This window comes from Anarhichas minor, unplaced genomic scaffold, assembly GCF_050575085.1.
Source record: "Anarhichas minor isolate MPS153535 unplaced genomic scaffold, ASM5057508v1 ptg000007l, whole genome shotgun sequence".
Taxonomy (NCBI): domain Eukaryota; kingdom Metazoa; phylum Chordata; class Actinopteri; order Perciformes; family Anarhichadidae; genus Anarhichas; species Anarhichas minor.
The window spans coordinates 4,749,029-4,763,318 of NW_027466453.1; the positions used below are offsets into that span (position 1 = coordinate 4,749,029).

The window sequence follows — 14,290 nt, forward strand, 5'->3', positions numbered from 1 at the left end:
CCTGTCAGACGAGGCTCTATGTTACTTCTTGGCAAACTGCTGTGAACACACACATTTCCAGCTGCTGGACCATCTGGGGGACAGAGAAGAAACATTTGCCCAGCAGAGGTGCCTCCAGTTTGACACGAGCGCTCCAGCACACTGGCCGTCCGCTGGTGGGCAGCCTGTGAGGGAGCGTGTCTTCGTTGTCCTTTTCTACTGGTTGGTTGTGCTCAGAGGGAGGGGGGGGTTAATGCGGGTGATCTTGGGAGAGATAGCTGAAACCTCTGCATGACTTATGGCCCTTGTCAACCAAACAGTTCCAGGGGACTAAACCCAGCAACTAAAATGAGAAACAAAAGTCTTTTTTTTACACAACTGTTTTTCTGCTTCAGGGGAACCATAAAGATAAAGGATCAAGGGACTGAAAAGAAAGTTGTGTTTCAGATTTTTTTTTTTTTTCTGTTTGTATACAACACCACAGAGGCATCATGTTCTTTGGAACTACTATTAACCATTTCCTGGTGCTTTTTGTTTTAGTGCAGAACCGCATTGAAACAATCAGTAAACAAAAGTGTTGTTTTTCATGGTCACGCCTTCTCTCGGTACCCGACTGTTTCTTTTGAAGTTTCCTTTTGTTAGACTTTGATGGTCGTATAAGTTTCCTTTGAAGTAAATATAATACATTCCTATCCCCCAATATTTAAAATTAGCCACAACAAAAACATATGGCATTAAATGCTGCGTGTCAAAAAATAATATCGAACGCGACTACACTGCAGATCAAAACAACCTTGAATCTGAAGCTGCTCTTGCTTCAACACGCCTCTGAAAAAGCTCCCACACAACATGTTGGTGACAGGGAGTGCTGCGGTTTAACCTACATAGAAAGTGACCAGACAAGTATTACCAGTAACGAGGAAAAGGGACAACAAGGCAACTCGCCCAAAATGCAAGTGCAATCAACTGAACGTGATGTTCTTTCACAGCACCAGACTTCACAGTCTTCAATTATCATTCCAACTCAGCGGGAGCATGACACCCTTTCCCCAGCACCGCCCGGTGTCATTGGGCTGTCTGACAACCCAGAGAGCTTCCCTAGAAAGGGTAGTTTGCATATGCCGTGTCGCTCGTATGCAAACACTCGGAAAATCACAGCTGAGGTCGGGTCCAGCCCAGTGTTATCATAGTGTCTGAAATATTGAAATATTAGCTGGACGTGTCCATGAGAGTATTTCTGCATCGCGATGTTGTCCTTTGAGATGAAGTTCTGGTGCCAAATTCTCAACTCTCTCATGGTCGACATCATTCAACACTGCTTGCACAATGCACACAACAGCGCGGAAATAAACTCATTGAAGAATGCACGATGCATTCGGCAAGATTCGTAGTGAAAGAAAAAGGGCGTTCTTCTGTCAACAATGTGGGAGAAAACTTTTACAAGCCTCGCATTTCATAGCTTGATCACAGACATAAATTATATTTTTATTAAACATGGTATTCCCTAAGCTTATTACAGTGGATGATCCTAATGTTACTTCATAACAAATAGTATCGTCAAAATATCCAAATTTGCGTTGAGGAATTGATGTTTTTTAGGCCTATTATAGTATCTAATCGATACTTCAAAGTACAGCCCAACGGATTATAGATTTTCTTAACGAAAACGATACAACGGCCGATAGTAATTTTTTTGACAAACAAATATGGATTAATTATATTAAGATTATAATATAATCTTAATATGAATCTCTTCAAATAAACTTCCGGTGCTCTGTTGGACAAATTATGTAATAATGACACGTTTTCTAAATGACCTAAAGTACATTTAAAAAGTACAGTAAATTCTTGTTGACTGGCCAACACATACAGCGATATATCTACAATGAGTTCATATCGGCACGGTCGTACTTCTGACAACTGTTCTCTTGACAAAATGCAAACATTCCTCGTCCGCACTGAAAAAGAAAGCCCCTTAGTTGCTGCGTTTAACGAGGTTATTATGTCCCGCGTCCGCTCCAGTACATTAACCCTGATCTGTGAGAAGGAGAGCAGAGGGAGAGGCATTCTTCTCATGACCCCCTGCCTCTCGCCGTCCTCCATCATCGCTCTCCGTCGGGCTGCAGCCGACGCCCGTCACCGCCCGACCCCGCCTCCGAACTCATCTCCCGTTTACCGACCCCGTCCCGTAATGGAACGTGGCGCTAATTAGTCCTGCTTCGCCTCTCAGCTGGCTCCGCACCCCCTCCTCTGCCTTCCCTTACCCCTCCCTCCCCAGAATCCTAACACCCCCCCCCCCCCCCACTGTTTATCCAGTCTTTTCAGGGTCGCATTCCTCCCGTGCTCACCCTTTATCAGGGAGAGACGGCGAGCAATGGCATTCCACAAATGTCTGTCCTCTGTGCCTCCCCTCTTACGTTTCTCTCAGACCTGTTCTCTGGCTTTCCTTCCCATTTCCTCCCCCCTACTCCCATCCCAGCAGCAGACCATGTGTGCCTTTGGAAGTTTTATGGGGGGGGGGGGAAATCACCTCACACAAGTGTCAGCACACCCAGAGCTGCAGAGGTCCAGACCTATGCTCTATTAGTCCCTGTGAGTAAGTTCCCATGCTCCTTTAAAATTGACATGCGCGTTACTCGCTCCAGTACATGTGGATCAGTTGGCCCCCGTGCAGGGTCGAATACGAGCCATAACTCACTATAATCCCTGTAGCTTTGTTGTTTGGCAAAAACAATAAGTGACGTCGAAGAGGCTGGAAACGCCCAAAGTTCTGTTGCTGCTTTTAGCTCGATATGTTCCATCGTTATAGTCAAGGTGCAGGGAGGCATGTCGGCCATTCATTATCAATTAATCTGACAATTAGGGCAGGGCCATATATCCTGATATGAGAGTAGTTATCGTCTTTGATTTTGAATATTATAATAAGGCACACGTGTTGTCTTTTCCTGGTTGTAAAGGCTGCATTACAGGAAAGTGATTAAAATGTTTAAGTACCCAGACTGTTCCAGCTGTTCTATTATTTGCCTTTACCCACTTAGTCATTATATCCACACTACTGATTATTATACATCAGAGATTTCATTGTTTATTTATTTAGTAAAAGCACCAATTGTCATCCTTAACAATATCGATAGAGGTATTTGGTAAAAAATATATCGTGATATTTGATTTTCTCCGTATCGGCCAGACCCACTACCAATCATTCTCCAGATTAATGGTTTAAAATGTCAGGAAATGAGGAAAAATGCCAACAAAAAAGAAAAAGTCACCCTCAAGATGACATCTTTGAACGGTTTGTTTTTTTGTCCAACCAACGGGTCAAAAACCAAAGATATTCAGTTTACCATCACATAAAACAAAAAGAAGAGTCAATACATTATAAACTAGGGATTGTTTGGCATTTTTGCTGATAAAATGACACATGATTGTCAGAAAATGAACAGGCAACTTTATTGACAATCAACTGAGCATTTCAGCTCTAATCTGGACATTAATTGTAGCAAAGTCTGTTGATATCTGCCCCAGTGTGACTCACATATTTGCCACAGATAACTCAAGTGACACACTTCAAACCACCTCTAGAGAGTAACGCTAGGTCTAAAATTAGTCCAAAGGCTATTCTAGTAACAAGTGCTGCTCTATAATTGAAAGTAGAAGAAAAAAAAGCAGAGGGATAAAGACCTCCCATCAGACAATGTCAGACGTAGGCCTTGCCTAGAGGAGGCTGACCGTTGACTTGACTTAGAGATGAAACAGTCTTCATTGAAAGGAACCCCTGCTTGGCTCAGGTTCCTGCCAAGTCCTCCGTAATCCTGTGAGAATCAAGCTTTCTCAGATTCCTTGTCGCTTTGCGACACGCTCAGCTGTGAAAAGAGTTCACCATCTATTCTGTCGAGACCCGTTTACGACGAGATTAGCCGGCCTAGATAATCATAACAAGGATTACTCATTAATTGAGTGAACTTCATGAAACCTGACTGAGATGCCATTAAAGGATTATGTCTTAAAACAAATGCCCGGATGAAAACAGAGTTAGCGGTGTCCTGTCAAAGCAGCAGCCTTCTTGAAAGAGGAACCGTAAAAGGACGAGAACGTCTTTTTAGGAACCGGCCTCATCACAGGCACCAGAATGTGGTTACAGAGAGGAAGTGATGCAGAGGCCAGGACTTTGAGGAGGAGGAGGAGGAGGAGGAAGAACAAGGAGAGGAAAAGGAAAGAGCTACAAAGTGTCCTTTTCAGTCCTGGTTGTCCCGTTTAGAAAGCAGGTCAACCTCGGTCTTCATAAAACTGAGGCCATCCACATGGCAGTCAGACTCCCTCTCATTCCTTTATACCTCGGGGACTCTCCCCGAGTTACTTGTAAAAACCAGGAAACGAGACAACTTCTACCAAAGCATGACCGTGTACAGTCAAGCCCCTCCTGCTCCAGCTAAAGGGAACACACAAAGCAGCTGTGCCGTGTCGACTGCCCCATTGACCGGAAGAATATTAATAGAACGACCGAAAAGTCAATAACACTGCACTCCCCACCAACTGCTACATCCCAGCTGGCTCGATCAGAGCCATGGCTGCCCGTCCTCCTCATGCTGTGGATGTTATATTCACCCTTGTTGGTTTGGCTTCATCCGTTTAGATAACCAACAAACACTCCACTCAAGTGTCAGCCCCTCTTTAGTCTTGGCTTTACCACGTTTATCCCCCTCACAGCACAATCGACTGACAGAGTTCGCTCTCTCGTGAAAGTGAGAGTTAATACAGAGTCCGTCAGAATTCATTGAGGGCTCACACGTCGGCACTCTCTCCCTCTCTCTTCCCCCCCCCCCTTCACCCTCATTCTCCGGAAGTGGGAAGGGTGGGGCAAGGACACGAGAGGGGAGGAAAAGAGGAAATGACAAACTGAGAAAACTATTTTGCCATTCGTGGAACTTGTGTGCGAGTCTTTCAAAAAGGGGAGGGAGGTTTTTTGTTTTTTTACTTGAGTGCACGCTGTGCAGCTCGGAGAGGCAAAATTAAGCCCTTGCTGGAAAACGGACTGCGCTGCACGACAGATCCAACATCACTTTCCACATTACTTCTCAAATTCCTGCCCCGACTGGGATCCGGTTTCACTTTGAACTGTAAGCTGGTCGATGCCATCTACCGTTTACAACCAGAGGCCCCTGCTACAGGTCTGACTGAAGTTCTCGGCACATCGCCTACACCAGTGGCTCCCAACACCACCAGTGGCTCCCAACACCACCAGTCATGTACCAGATAAACAAGATATTATAACTATTAAGACTATGCAAATGCAGATATACAAAGGGGATGTTACAATAATGTTTTATACAGTTGAACTGTACAGCTGGTTTAGTTTATCCATTCCTTTTACTTAGTTAAGTCAGTTGTTTGATCAGCACCCAGGATTGGGAACCACTGACCCACACACACACACACAACTGCTCCAAGTGCGCATATCAAGTCTGTTAGGCTATTTTTAAACATTCTGAATTTTTTATTACGTTTTATACATTTCAACTAAATCTGACCAATGGGAGTCAGAAGGCAGACCGATTGAACGCTTAAGTTAAATGAGAGGGAGAACAGGGTGTTGGTGTGATAAGTACATAATTTCCGGGGTCATAGAACAAATTCCACATCCATCAGTTAAACAGCGATCCCGTTACACCATTGAATGCACTATTGACTGGTTATTTGATAAAACTGAGCAGATACCAGGATTCCCTAATACTGGAGCACTCTGCAGTATTTACCATTGGATAAATAGATAGGTGGTTACGTAAGCCTTTTTAAGCAGACTGTGAAAGAATGCAGAGGGGAGTTAAAATACACATTTCAATATGTCAGCAAAGCTTTTTTTTCTAAGGAATGCTAAGCTGACACGGCCAACAGACCCAGTGAAGAAACTCTGCTACTACCAGCTCACTTCTGCTCCTTCAACCTTTGTGAACTACCATGTGGCTCTTTTCAGCTACATCACCTCTTATCTCTACCTTCCACTCCCTTTGAGTCACTCATAGACTCAGACTTATCTCGTCAAACAATGCAATCGCCGACCTCCCGAGAGCCACATGCCGGATCGACAACCTGGGCGTCTGGTGCGCGATGCAATTTGGACTGACATGGGAATAAAGCATCCAATGGGTGACAGGAGATAGACGTGTTGCGCAGCATGTTTCAAAGTTCACCGTGCGAATGTGTCTGCTTAGAGTTTGCACAACACTTTCGCCCACGCTTTTCTATGGAATCACAAGCCAGGTGTGCAGCTCCCACACCCACCCACACCCACACACACACACACACACAGTCTAACTTCGGAAATCACCACTGAAGCTCTAATAAAATGTATGGCTTTACTTCCCGTTTCAAATGCCCTGAATCACTAAAAAGACTTCCAACTAGCAGAACCTTATGAAAACTATTTCCTTCAAGGACGTTATGTGGGGGAAATTGAGAGCCACGGTGGCAACTATCACATCAATCTTAAACAGACAGGAAGCCGAGGCATTACACCGGCAATGCAGAGAGTTCAGTAATCATTGACGAAGGATTACCTCACCGTTTGTACCACAAAAGTGAAAGCAGAATTATCTACAGAGCCACGAGTAATCATCGGGTCTGGTCAAGGTCCGTCCATCCAGATCAAGTCATTTCTGTGTATAGTCGAAGACGGAGTGCAACCACTTCCTGGTATTGTTCCATTGAAACCTTACAGGTGCTTGCTGTGAGGGGGGGGGGGGGGGGGGGGGGGGGGGGGAGGAAAGGATTGGGTGGTGGCAAAAAAAAAAAACACAAGCAGAGGAAAATAGGTGTGTGTGTGTGTGTGTGTGTGGGGGGCTAGACAGGGAAGAAAGGTCTGAATAAACAGCTAAAAGGGGAAACCCAGAGAACGCATTAATGCAGATTTGTCCTGGAGCCCAGTTGGTTCAACCATTCTGACTGAGGCAACTTAATTATGCTGCTCATGTCGACTAGAAGAAATAGGTTTGGGCAGGACAAAAAAAAAAGACCAGACATTCAAGAAAAAGAAATATGCTTGAAAGAACTGAATTAAAGGCCTCCATTAGTGATATACGGCACATGCAGGATGTGTGCAAGTCTTGTGGTGGATACCGTCTGCATCACAAACTCTCACGTCAGCTCTGCCATGGTTAATGGAGAATCTTAACTCTCCGCTCTGACTGGAATGTTTTGCCCGCATGAATGAATCTCAGCTGACTGAGTAGGAAAACCAGGCATGACCCCCTCGCTGCTCGACCTATCATCAACGACATCTATCAACGACATCTAGCACTATTGGGGCAAGTATCACTAGAACACGCTGGAGTAATGCACCAGAAAAGACAATTGGCACAGTTCAACTGGCCAAAATGTCACCAAAACAAATCAAAGCCTTGCTGACACTTTCAAATAGCTTGTCGTGTCAAACCAACTGTCCAAAACCAAAAGATACTTCATTTACAATCATTTAAAGACAAAAACCAGAAAAAGAGTCACATTTGAGAAGCTGCAGCCGGTGAATTTTTTGCATCGTTGCTTAACGAAAACAACCACCAACTAACCAATTATCAAGATAGTTTCATATCATTACAGCTCGAGCTCGTTTTTTTTTTTTTCCCCAGCCTGTGTCATCATCGGTTTCTCTCCTCTTAGCCTGATAATCTGAATTAAATGCACAATCGAGCCTACGAGTGCAGTTAGACGGGCACACAGACAACATATAAAAGATTAGAAATACCTCACATTTGTTACAAGACCCTTGAGAGTTCATACCCGAAGACAACTGTGGGTTGTGTGAGAGACATACTGTGTCACGCTGCACTCGTATTTGCAACAAAAGCAAAAAGGGGGGCCAGCAAGTAATGTGGCTCAGCCACGACGAACCTACCTTCAATAAAAAAAAATCTAAAACAACCACAGAACGTACACCGGCCCCTTGTTCACATTTTAAGACGCCTGGGTTTCATTTCGTCTAGCCTACAGTACGTAACCCTCCGGGGGGTGGGAGGGGGGGGGGCATTGCTGACACACGAGTGATGGAATGTAACGATCTCCACAGGGCGCTCCATAACTGCGCCGAAACTGGCAACAAGTGAGAAGAATACTGGCCTCCGGGGAAGCCGTTGCACAATGCATTGCAAGTGCTTAATCCATGACTCAAATCACAACAACAGGATGTGACATACTACATGTCACTTAACGTGCCCCTTTAAGGCTACATATTTACTGATCGTCTCTTTCTCAAGCCACACAGCAAACGACTGCCTGTTCTATGACGGTGTATCTTCCGGAGAGATGGCTTTGATAAAACAAGCAGCATATGACTATACGCACAGACAGTGCTTTGTATTTCCCAGCTACTGTTAACTTTTCAGCATGAAACATCATTTGCATAATCATTTCTGTGTCCGAGTATCCAGTGAGGTAATCTCACACTGCGGTTTCATAGCTTCTTGGCAGAAAGCATCAGCTGACCGTACGCGTATGGTTCTGATTGCTACAAATGAGAGCGGAGAGGTGCCGCTCTCGCTCTCTCCCGGACGCCTCCAACACTTTTTCCGCAACGAGAAGCAGGTTTCGGGTGAGTGGACGCCAGCCATCGATGCCCGGAGACGGCACGGCTAATGCACAAGCCACACACGGCCAACCGCACACTGAACGTCAGCGGGGCGGCGCGGGCATACCAGAGACTGTTTGCTTGCCAGAGTGCAAACACAATGATGTGCCGTCTAACAGAGCAAACACAAATTGCCCTGACAAAGAAAGCACACTTGTGTAGGTGTGCAAAGACGAGGCACAGTTAGGCACGATGAGAATGTGACACTTGAGGGATCGGAGGAGAGTCTGCGATTGGCCAGTGGGAATGAAAATATCAAGTGGGTTGATCTAATGTCTTATTTTAATTAGGTTAAATTAATGAAGGTTGGGTTCCTGTGATCGTTCATGTACTTGCTGCAAAGTTAAGAACATGTGTTAAGTAATACGTGGAAAAAATATATTCAGCAGATGTTCTTCACTCCAAATACTTTTACTTGTCTGAAACTCTTAACGCATGAACCTTAACATGTCATTAACATTATGTTTGCACTTTATTTACCCAGTACTGTCACCTTCTCCCACCTCTGTTGCTCTTCCCGAGGTTTCTCCCTGTTCTGTCCTGTGTTTCACAGTCCGTGACGCCCTCTCACGCAAAATTGTGATTTGTGACTATATAAATAAAACGGTCTCAACTTGGCTTGATATTGATACGCCCCATAAAATCTCTCATGCTGCCTAGCCGATGTTCATCACGGTGGACCGCACTGTAATTACAAGACGGACCTGGTCATTTTCAGCTGGCATTCTTTCTTGTGGATTTCAGAATTCATACAACAACCAGTGCCTATTAACCCCTGTGAGATAAAGTCTGAGCCATCACCAGACCAGATCCTCTAAAGTGTGTTCTGAGCTGGTCAAAACTGCATTTCTGTACTATGCACCCTGGGCTTGGAGCAACTTACAAGCGAAACCTTTTTTTTTTTAAACACTGCCTTCATATCAGGCATTCAAATGCCACATCCAAAACATGTTTGACCTCTCTGTTCCAATATTGTCCTATATGTGAAAGTTGTACATTTCTATTATCTATTCTATGCTGTCATCTTCTCTCTTAAACAAGATAACTACTTTATGGTTACATTATTAAACAACACACGTTGATAATAGCCCGTATTGCAATTGCATATAAATGCTGATATACATTCAAAACATGCTCCAACTCATGTGACTTCCATCAAGAAGGCCCTCCTGCAGAGAGGTCGTGGTAAAACTATGATGAAGTTGAACAGTTATGTTAACCTCTGGTAAACTAAATCACAGTCAACGGTATTCCTCCTTTGCTGGGGGGCCCCCCTCGAAAGCCCCCTCGAGGGCCCCGGAATGCTTCACAGACCTGCGTATGACATTGGTTCAGTGAGCTCGCGCTGAAGAAGCACAGCGCCGTTTTTTTTTTTACTCCACCGGTAAACCAGTGACGTCATGCCGCCAGCCAGACTTAATACCAGCGGCCACACACAGCGTCCGTTTCTCACCGCTACACACCGAAAAAGTTAAACTACAACCACATAGCATTCATAAACTACCCTGTCTCCACGATGCCGGTGTGCACTTAGGCTAAAATTCACTTTTCCTCCATTTTCTTCGCACTCAAACTCTCCACCGGCCTTTTTCCGCAACTCATTCAAGCGAATCACTTCCTGCCTCCACCGTTATGGCTTTCAGCCTCTCGCCAGCTGCCACAATGCGGATACTGTGACGGCATACGTCCCGCATATCGCACGCTTTGTAAATGTACGTTCATTTGAAGTTTTTGAGAACAATAAAGTGTTAAGTCGGGCCTTAAAGAAGAAATCTCGGTTTAAATCTGTTGAGGAGGTCAGACTCCACCCTTTCCTCACGGTTGCTGAAGTTGCGGCAACTAGCAACCGTGCTTCCTGGTTCGGCTGCACTTGCCGGAGTGACGGGCAGACTGAATGAGTTATGGAAGAGTACATGGAGAGAGCATGGCGGACAAAAGTGTTCAAGTTGAAAAATATTACCTGCTTGTTCGTGTGCAGGACGCCTTTCAGGAGGGGGGTAGCTAACAACAACCGGGTGGCTCAGTCAGCTCTCCGTGAGTCAAACTTCTGTTCCCGTCGACAGCAGCTTCGCAGAGAGTTCGGGCTAAACTACAGCGCTTGCTTCCTCCCTCTCTTTCTCCACTCCAGTCACTCTTTCTATCTTTTTTTTTTTTCTCCCCCTCTTCCTTCTGCCCTCCCTCCTCTACTGGCTGTTAACTGGTTCGCGTAATTACGCTCAGTACGTAGCCATCCGGAGCCGGGGCGCGGTCCAGGGCCGAGGCGGGCCCCCTCCCGCGTGCACCGCCCCTCTGGCCAATGGCTGCCGCGCTTTGATAATCCGCACACTTTGGACCAATCAAAGACGGGGCATAGCTGGAGGGGTGACGGCCACGCAGGCGAGGGGCGCAGGGAAACGCTGAATTTGAAAGAGGATGGAGGAGGGAGGAGGGAGGGGAGAGGGCTACAGATAAAGCTGTGTTTAATGAGAGCGGTATGTGCATACTAAGGATTTTTATGACCATATAAGTAGCAGTCACCTCTCAGGATGGACTGCATCATCCAGGGCCTCCCTCGTGTGTCAACATGGTCTAGTCTGACCACCGTCTGCTTTGAAAACAAGTAGCGGTGATGGCTCCTGTTTGATACTCTTTCTGCTGTAAGGCCGCCGCATATCAGACAAATCACCAGTACTGCTACTCATGTCATTGTGTTTGTGTTACATCAAATACTTTCATTACACACTTAAAGGAGCTTCTTTTTACAATATACTCAATAATTTAACCTTTTTGAAACTGTAGTACACTTCTATCTGATTGGAAAGATGATATAATCATAGGTGTAATATTGATAATAGAGCACTTCAATTATCCATGTTAGTTTGTCTTTCTCCGTTCCAAAAGGAGGTCAGAGGTCAGAAGCATAATTTATAAGGATTTAGTGTCTGGCCCTTGGACACTTTGGCAGGATGGATATTGGCCTTGAACCTCTCAAAACATCATGTCACTGTTAGAAATAAATCCTTTCCCCTTACTGGCCCCTGTGTCCACCAAGGGAATACAAATATTTTGTTTATCTACCGTATATAAACAATTTATGCTCGCTAGAGTTCTTAGATGCAAGTGAAAAAAATATTTGGATGACATCTTAGCAAACTAGATAGTGATCTATCTCATGTGTTTATTTAAAGACTAAGAGATAAAGAAGAGAGACTTCTAAACCCTTAACCGCTCTTTTTAGCATGTTCTGTCAATGCTCGTGCACTTGAATTTGGCATTGATCATTTGTTTTTATTTAAACCCACCAGGGCATCTCACCCACAAACGATTACATCAAGAGACCTAACAAGACGTGAGATGCAGAACACATTTACTCTCACAGGTGTCCGTCACTCAAAACAGGTAAGCCTAGATATCGTGAACAGACATGTCGGCACTACGTGGGAACCGCCGCAGGCGATCACGTAATTAATGGGAAGGAGGGAAAACGCGTGTTCAGTCCTCACATCACTCCTGGTATTTGTTTTCATTGGCAAAAAAAAGGGCCCGACTTGTTCCTGAGAAGTGTAAGCAATGAAGAAGACAGGGAGACATACGACACGACACGTTTATGAAATCAAAGACCAAAGGGTGAGTGAACTGATGGAAGTTCTGTCTGCACAGAAGAATGGAACAGTACAAAGTGAAGCTGTTTGCTTTAAAATGCTCTCCTGGGATTCAAACTGGGTGATCTGAGCCCAGTTTGCTGAGTGGAGCTGAAGGCACAGAGCCAATGCACCTGCCACAACCAGACAGGAGACATTAGCAATGGAAAATAATAATCACTTTCTCAGTGTGAAACATGAATTGTTTTAATCAGTAGCTTTGATCAGCAGCCCAAACTGAGATGGAAAGATAACTTAGAGCAGGGATTCCCAACCAGGAACATTTACACCAGGCGCACTCGTGCAGTCGCCACTGTTACGGAGATAGAATGTCAGTAGCACAACGAACAAGATTTACTTATGATTAGATTTTTAAAAAAAATCCACATATTGAGTCAGCTGTTACACTTACGCAAGAAGAAAAGTCTTAACAGTTAATGCAAAAGTGACAAATAAATGGTTGTAATTGTTAGCTAAAAGTAACGGATACATGAACAAGATAGCTAACGGATAAACAGTTTGAATAGTTTGCCAAAAGCAATGAATAAATAATAATACATTTAATGTCTAGCTGCCACTAGTAAATTAAGGGGAAAAAAGGGGAGCACCACCTAAATTAAAGGTCCCATATTTATTATAAAGCAGGTTGAAGTGAGGTACCGTTGTGCTGTCACAACTACACAATATATTTACCGTCTCACAGTTTTGAATGTAAACATTCTTAAAGTGTCCCAGTTTATTTCCTGTTGCAGTGTACGTGACAGACATCAGCTGACAGGAAGGAAACATGTGCCCAGGCCTAGCCCTGGAGAAAAGGGGCGTGATATGTCTCCTTTCAGGATTCAAATATGTTATTTCCATTGCCGATCAAAGTTCAAGTCTCAAAGCCAGAAAACAGAGAAGCTGTGATGTCATCAAGTAACATGTCTGTTTGTTTATCTTTATTTTTAACCAAATGAGCTTTATTCTATTGTGGCGTTGTCAGATCTGAAGCAGAAAATGTGCCCACAAACTCAGAACATTCTCGATATTAATATTCCAAATTCACCGTCTAAGGGACAGCGCCACACTCTATACTCAATGACATCACAAATATGAGTATTAGCACTCTAGTTTTTGGGATAGAGAGTTGTTTATGTTTAAAACAAATTGAGTCAGGGTTATGTGAGTTCATCTGACAGTGCGTCTGGAGAAAGAAGAAGCACTGGATTGGATGAATTGTAAAGGTCACTCCACTCTTGACCTCTTTATGTTTCGTCTCCCCATCCAAACATTTAGGAGGCGACGCAGGAACAAGAAACAGATGCTGCCGCTCTCTGCTGCATGGATATATCAAGTTTTGACAAGACCTGATGCAAATGCCTCATCAAATCAAATCGCACCGCCACACGTTCGGCACGCCACGCAAAGGGCAACTCTTGACCCGGAGAAGTTGGATCGTAACGGGGGGGGGGCTCAGGTATGGCCGGCATCCACTGGCAAACAGGAAAATCCTGTGATTTACGTCCACTGCGTGTCATCATGAAAGGAATGCGTCTGTGTGTGTGTTTTCCTACACGTTTAGCAGCTGGGCATCACATGCACGTGGAGCAAAGCCGTCGAACGCTCGGCGCCTGCCTTGGAAAACTTCAAAAAATCTCACACTCTCTCTCCTCTCCGGGATGGATGGGAAATATCCCAAATTTTCAGTGGGGGGAGGTCAAAGGTCCCCAGTCCCCGTCCCCCGTTAGTTGAGCGGGACCAGATGCAGAGAGAGGAGTAAAAGGGAGGAAAAAGAGACTTTAAATAAACAAATTTCTAAAACAATAAAAAAGTTAATATTTGAAAAAACAACGCGTGCTGGGAAAAGTACACAAAATACACAACGATGGCAGGAGACGTAAAATAAACACAAGTGGGCACAGAGAGAGAGAAATGTAGGACTGAAACCGTAGGCATGTTTTACCAAATATGGACACTTCTGACCTCACTATCTCCCCTCCCTCTCTCCTTTTCACTGTGACCTAGTCTCTCTCTCTCCCTTTCCTTCAGTCGGTGGTAATAGCAGCAGGGTGTGTCTGTAATTCAGGGTGTT

The 14,290-nt window shown here is 44.7% G+C and overlaps 1 protein-coding gene across 3 annotated transcripts in view; it reads right to left on the bottom strand.

Moving 5' to 3' along the window:
- The window catches only part of LOC142940771 (myosin-9-like), a 31,791-nt gene extending 21,001 nt beyond the window's left edge, over window positions 1-10,790 (bottom strand). For 2 of the 3 annotated variants that reach the window (XM_076083100.1, XM_076083098.1), the window contains exon 1: window positions 10,557-10,790. The gene's annotated coding sequence lies outside the window, so the exon portion shown is untranslated. Of the gene's footprint in view, window positions 1-4,584; window positions 4,710-10,556 lie in introns of those variants that run through there. The other variant, XM_076083099.1, reaches the window with a different exon arrangement.
- Window positions 10,791-14,290: the final 3,500 nt, after the last annotated feature.